A 6,064-nucleotide genomic window follows, 5' to 3' on the forward strand; every position below is an offset into this window, starting at 1 on the left:
TGGGAGCAAGGCTGGGACCCCCAGCTCAGCCACAGGAAAAGTGCATCCTCCCGCCTTCACACACAGCGACACGTGCTCTTGCATGAGGAGCAGTCTTGCAGATTTTGGCAGGAATTGCACAGCTGGAAATTTATGGAAGTGAAGCCTTTGAATACGCTGAAGCAAGCTGAAATCTACAGAGACCAAGTAGAATTAAAGGCCCAGAAATATTTACTGCTAAAAAGAAATTTGTGGGGGAGTTATTTTTTAGTACCAAGAAACAATTCTCCTATGTTATTGTCTTTTCCCTAAGCAGGGTTAAGCACCAAGAGTTGCCCTAGTCTCAAACTATGTTTGATTCAAGTTTTTAGTGTCTTGCTTATCTTCCTGCTTATTTCTGCCTGGAAAGACAACATGAGGCATAATGTCTCCAAAATACACCATTTGATAAAGCTACTTAAAGTCATCAGGAATAAGTCCAATTCAAATTGCTTCCTGAGCAGGTAAAAATAGAATATTTATGTTTTTTAGTCTTCACTCAATTTTATTTTTTTACAGCTAGAAACGTAAAGTGGATAGTGCCTTTCTCATTTGCTAAGATTTGGAACTTAACTTTCTACTTTGCATTTTTACATGAAAATACTTCCACTGAATATTTTTTTTTCCTTCTGATATATATATATATATATATATGCATATACATCTTTCTACAAAAGAAGCCAATTTCATACAAATAAGGATTTCTACATTTAGAATTTTGCTGGCTGCAATTTTTGCATTAGATGTCATCTAGTTTTCATGAAGGTGTCAAAAGGAAAACAGAAAAAATTTTTACATCTTTGTCTATCATTCACACAGCCTCAGCTTCCTTTGCAAACAGGGATAATCCTTGCCTGGTTGACATGTGATTAACTGATTGAATTCTGAGCAGTGCCTTCGTGCGATTGTAAATACATAACAGCAAAGACGGGGCAATGCCTCAGCAGCCAGGAGAGGCAGTGAGGAAGAGGTAGTATCTTTCATGAGATTCAGTCTGTACAGGGCTAGGGAAGCAGATGAGATTCCCATGTGCAGACCTTTTGATATGCGTGTGACCTTAGCTCAGCTGTAGCAATCAGGGTAGGAGGTGAAGATACAGCTGAACCCAGAAAAAACATTATTTTATTTTTAGCAAACTGTTCCTCAGAGAACATCCAGCATGTCCTATCCTGCTGAAGATCTGACTAAAAGGACTTCTCACCCTGAGCCTGTCTGGGATCATTGTGCAGGATCCTGTCTCCGGTAGCAGAAGGTAACAGATGCCTCAGGAAAAGGTATAAAAAGTTGTGTAATACGAAGTTAAACACAAAGCTTGTCTTTGACATCCATTCTTTTCTCTTTCTGTACAGCCTATACCTGGCGTTACAAAATTGTTTTACACCAATGTGTCAGTTAATGTGTTTGGAGGATTCTAAGGGAGCCAGTGTGACTGGAACTGCTCTGTACCTCACCGAAACACTAAACTTCAGTGATGCCTTCTCAGTTCCCAGTGTCAATGCATTTGATGCACTGTGGGTTATACGTTCTAACAGACAATCTTGTGCTTTGCCCACTGAGGAAAACTAACTTTCTTTATACAAACACAGCGGGGTCCTTCCCTGGACCTGAAAACAGATTTCAGGAGGCACCCTTCCATCCTAAGCGCATTCATCCCGCAGCCTGGGAGGGAAGTTTCATCTTGCCTGTCTCAAGAAGTCTTCAGAGTTGCAGCTCACACCTAGGCTGCTTTAATTGACAGACTGAAAGAGGCATTCACAGTATGTGATTCATCTCACCTACCTCCAGTGCCTACTTTAGCATAAAACAGATTGTCCTCTAAAACTGCCCATTTTCTCCACTGACTATAATGGAGACTAATAACACAGGGAGCGCCCAGTGATTAGCTCGGATGCAGGTGTCAATATCTGGTCAAGGATGAATTCCAGTCACTGTGACCACCACTTAATGAAGACATATCTAAGATAACTTTAAACCTGCGGCAGCTAACCCCTACTTTGGTATGGTACTCCACACCAGTAGCAAAATGAACCCAAGAAGCTGGCCCAAACCTGCTGCACCTGACAGGGTGCTGCAGCAGGACAAGACGACCTGTCTCACAGAGCAAAAGTCAATGCTCATTAGTCCTTTCCACGCACTGGTAAAGCCAAAAATAACATCACAGTAACCACCAAGTTCTGAGGTAGAGCTCAGGTGCGCTGCCTTTCAGCACAGGCAAACTTCATGCACTTGGCTCTTGAAAGATTGTCACGACACTGAGTCTGGAGGAAAGTGAATTCTTTGCACTGACATCAGGGGTTCCTGTTTACTCCCCTTTGGAAACAGGATTTTCTGATCTTTGCATCCAGAGACTTTCATAGTCTACAGAGGGATTAACTCAGAATCTTCTAGCTCCCTTTTAAGGAAAGATTTAGTAAAATTGTCCCTTCTCTGTTTTACCATTTGACCTGATTGTAAATCATATCTAAAGATTTCTTTAATTGCCTTTCTATTGTTACAACCTTCTTTATGCAGTGACTGACTCCTTGCAATGTCAGCTAAACTCAGTTTAAAACTAGTGCTTTACATGCTGCATGCTGCCAAACTGGCATATTTGAATGTATGTATCCTGCATTTATTTACAGCACTTTGATATAAACACAGATGCAGAAGAATCTGCTCACAGTTTTTCCATTCTATAAGTATTTTCTCGAACCATTTGCATGCTCTGGTGAATTTCTGTATTTCTTTACTATGATTGCCTTTTGGAGGTGAGGTTGTATTCTATATAATGATAGAAAAATGCCTGAAGACTTATGACTTTTTATATGTCAATGTTATGCCTTACTAATAGGAAATTAGAGATCAGGGATCAACCCCTAATTTCCCTGGCTGGAATTAATTATTCATTCCTCAGTGAAATATGTTCACAATAAACACCAGAGAGGCTGTCTGTCAAATCAGAAACTAACGCTTCTGTTACTCAGAGAGCATAAGTTCTCCCTGCTTGCGAGAAAGTACAGAGAAGCAGGTAATAAAGTACTTGATAAGGATGCAGACACAGAACTAATGTCTAATTGCAATTACTGTTCAGGTTTCTTGCTGGTTTAATGAATCTTTAAAGATGAGGTATTATTCAGTTACACATATTAAAATTCTGTTAAGCTGTATTAGGTAGTGCATTCTTAGCCATAAAAGGTTTATAGATCCTAAAAATATCCCGCAGCTTCCTAAATATACTTTAAACAGCCCTAAACTATAGTCCAAAAAGCCCTATGAAGTCTTCCGCTTAGATTTAATGCCAAGGGCACCAATAGCTTTACTCATATTTAAAATTAATCAGATGCACAATTCTTTGCCAGATAAGAAACTTAGGGAATGAAATTAGCATGGAATAACATTTTAAAGGTACCCTTTAAAAACTTCATTTTGTCATTTTTCTCTTCTGCCTTCTTTTTTTCTAGAATATTTCGATTTGAGATCTGGGCTGAAATGTATCACTTCCCATACTGTAATTTTTTTACAATCAGTTCTGCTCACTAGGTACCTCTTTTATTAAATAAAGTATTGTGCTTTCAATGGTACAGTTGGCTTAGGAAAGGAATTGTATTTTAACACTAATTAAAACTTGCCTTCATTTCAATCTGGGAAAACAGTTGAGGATATGTAATGAAAAGTAATGGAATCTAGTAAACTGGTGCTTCAAGGAAGCCTGGCAGATAGGAAAGCAAGTCAGGTAGATGGATGTGTGAAAAGTCATGTAGAGTTATACCAGCAGAATCTGGATGAAACCCAATCACAACACTTCAGCTATGAATTTTCACAAATAATGCTTTCTTGTAGCTGTTCTAGCTACAAATTTTATACCATCAGCATACCATATGAATAAAAGCTGGATTTATGTCCCCATCAGTTGAGACATAGTAATTCACTATCCTTGCTCTATCTCTTTCCAGCTACAAAGTAAAACAAGCTAGGCAAACAAGTGCACGGATACTGTTAGCAAACAGGCTTGAGCTCCTCCTGTCCTACCTCACCCTTACCTTCACAGAGAGGAAACACTCTCACAGTCCACAGGGTTCGAGGAAAGCTTGCTCCATTTTATTTTATTCAGACTTACTTTATTCAGACCAAAACCCTCTTTTATTAGACCAAATATACTGGAAGAAGAGTATGTGAAAGACTTAATCAAAACATCCCCTTATTATAGAGCAGTCATTAGAATTCAGCTTTGGCCCTACTGCAGCATAACTGAGCTCCTTCAATAGGCCCAAGAGCAATGAAGTGCCATACGCTTTTGTTGTGGACTAATTTGGCTGTCATCTCAGTGGCTATCAATTAGTTAGAAAATAAAGTATTAGCCCTCCACTACAACTGAAGGTAATGTAGTGGTAATTCATTTTGGTTTACAGGCAACAACTTTCCTGCACACTTGCTGGGGCTGACAGCGATGAATTCTGCAACTACTTGTATGTTACCCCTAAAGATTTATGGGCTGAACTTGCAGTCAACAGTACACTGCACTTCGGAATGAGGTTGAGCTGGAAGAGGTGAGGTCAAGTAGAGGCAAGTCAACAATTCTTGATATATATGTGATAAAAACCCCACACCTAGTAGGCTTCACTCCCATCCTTAGTTTTTACCTCTCCTTGAAGTAATGCTGTCCACACTTAGCAGTGATTTCTCCTGTTCTTCCCACTTACCCATTAAGGCGAAAACCGTTATTGCCCATGCATATACATGTGGAGAAGGTAATGTCTGCTGGTTCACATCTCCCATCTGGTTGAAATTGATTCATTTTCCCTAGGAAGAGCTTTTCCACTTCAGAGAGCAGTAGGGTAGAGCAAGAGGTATCTCTAAGACTGTACCCCAATCCAACAGCCGGTACCTATGACAGTTTTCCTGCCTACAGACAGATGACTTGTAGCCTTGCACCTCTGTACACAAGAACAGAGAGAATGATAGCCATGTCGTTAAGTCATGAAGGACCACACTTTCTGTGTGAGGGCAAATAAACACAACATTTCTCCTGCAGAAGGCAGTTGCATTTTATACACACTCACATTATCATTTGCACAAAAGTTCATCATATTAATAAAGAGAATTTGCACAGTAAAAGTAATATTCCATAAGAAAAATGTTTGTTTAGTAGAAATCAACTATACTAAAGTACCATTTTTTCACTACTTTTGACATGATGGTCCATATCATTTAGAGGAGTCCAGATTATAAGCATTTTTAAAGGCCTTCAGAGTTTCCTTATGAAATATCAGCTATATCACATAGGTAGTAAGATCATTGGGGTTTTTTTCATTTTCAGACTGAAATTCTATGCAATTTCAGAGAAGATCCCTGCAATGGTGAATTCTCACTAGTGATTATAGTGAATAGGTGGTCCTGTGCGTAGACAGAACTCCTCTGTAGATGTATGGGTTTTTTCCTCATCTCATCCTAGGATACTGCCTGCTTCAAAATATCTAAAAATTCTACTTGCACTAATGAGGCTTACTTTTGGTTTTCAAAATTAACCCACGGAAAGATTACAAAGATCAGTACTGAAGAAACCTATGTATAGATGTCATCCCTCTAATCTGATATTATTCAAGTGTAGAAGAATTCACATTTTCACAGCTTAATTAAGTTGCAATGACAGCAAAAATCTTTATGTATAGGAAACTTTAATTCCTACCTCACAGTAGATAGCTCATACTCTCTAAACTTCACTCATGCTTATTGCTTGCCTCCTTATATTCAACAATTGCCATGCCTTGGTGGTGTTACTTGCCAGCTGGCTACTGTTTTTGCCCTGTACCATTAGTGAAATTGCAAAAGCAGTATATACCTCTTGGAAAAATTATCTTGCTCTATTATCAAAAGGAATAACTAGCTGGGTGTTTAACTGTAACATACAAATAGATTTTGTTTTAATTTTTCTTTAAAACAACAACATTCAATCTTCTGATCCCACAAGAAAGGGATAAGACAGCCTTTGGACTTGTCCTGCAAAAAAAATCTACAGTCAGTGATTTTCCAAGTTCCCTCCCCCAAGTTGTAAAAGTTGTGACTGATG

Source organism: Falco naumanni, chromosome 5 (genome assembly GCF_017639655.2).
Source record: "Falco naumanni isolate bFalNau1 chromosome 5, bFalNau1.pat, whole genome shotgun sequence".
In the NCBI taxonomy this organism is placed as follows: Eukaryota; Metazoa; Chordata; class Aves; order Falconiformes; family Falconidae; genus Falco; species Falco naumanni.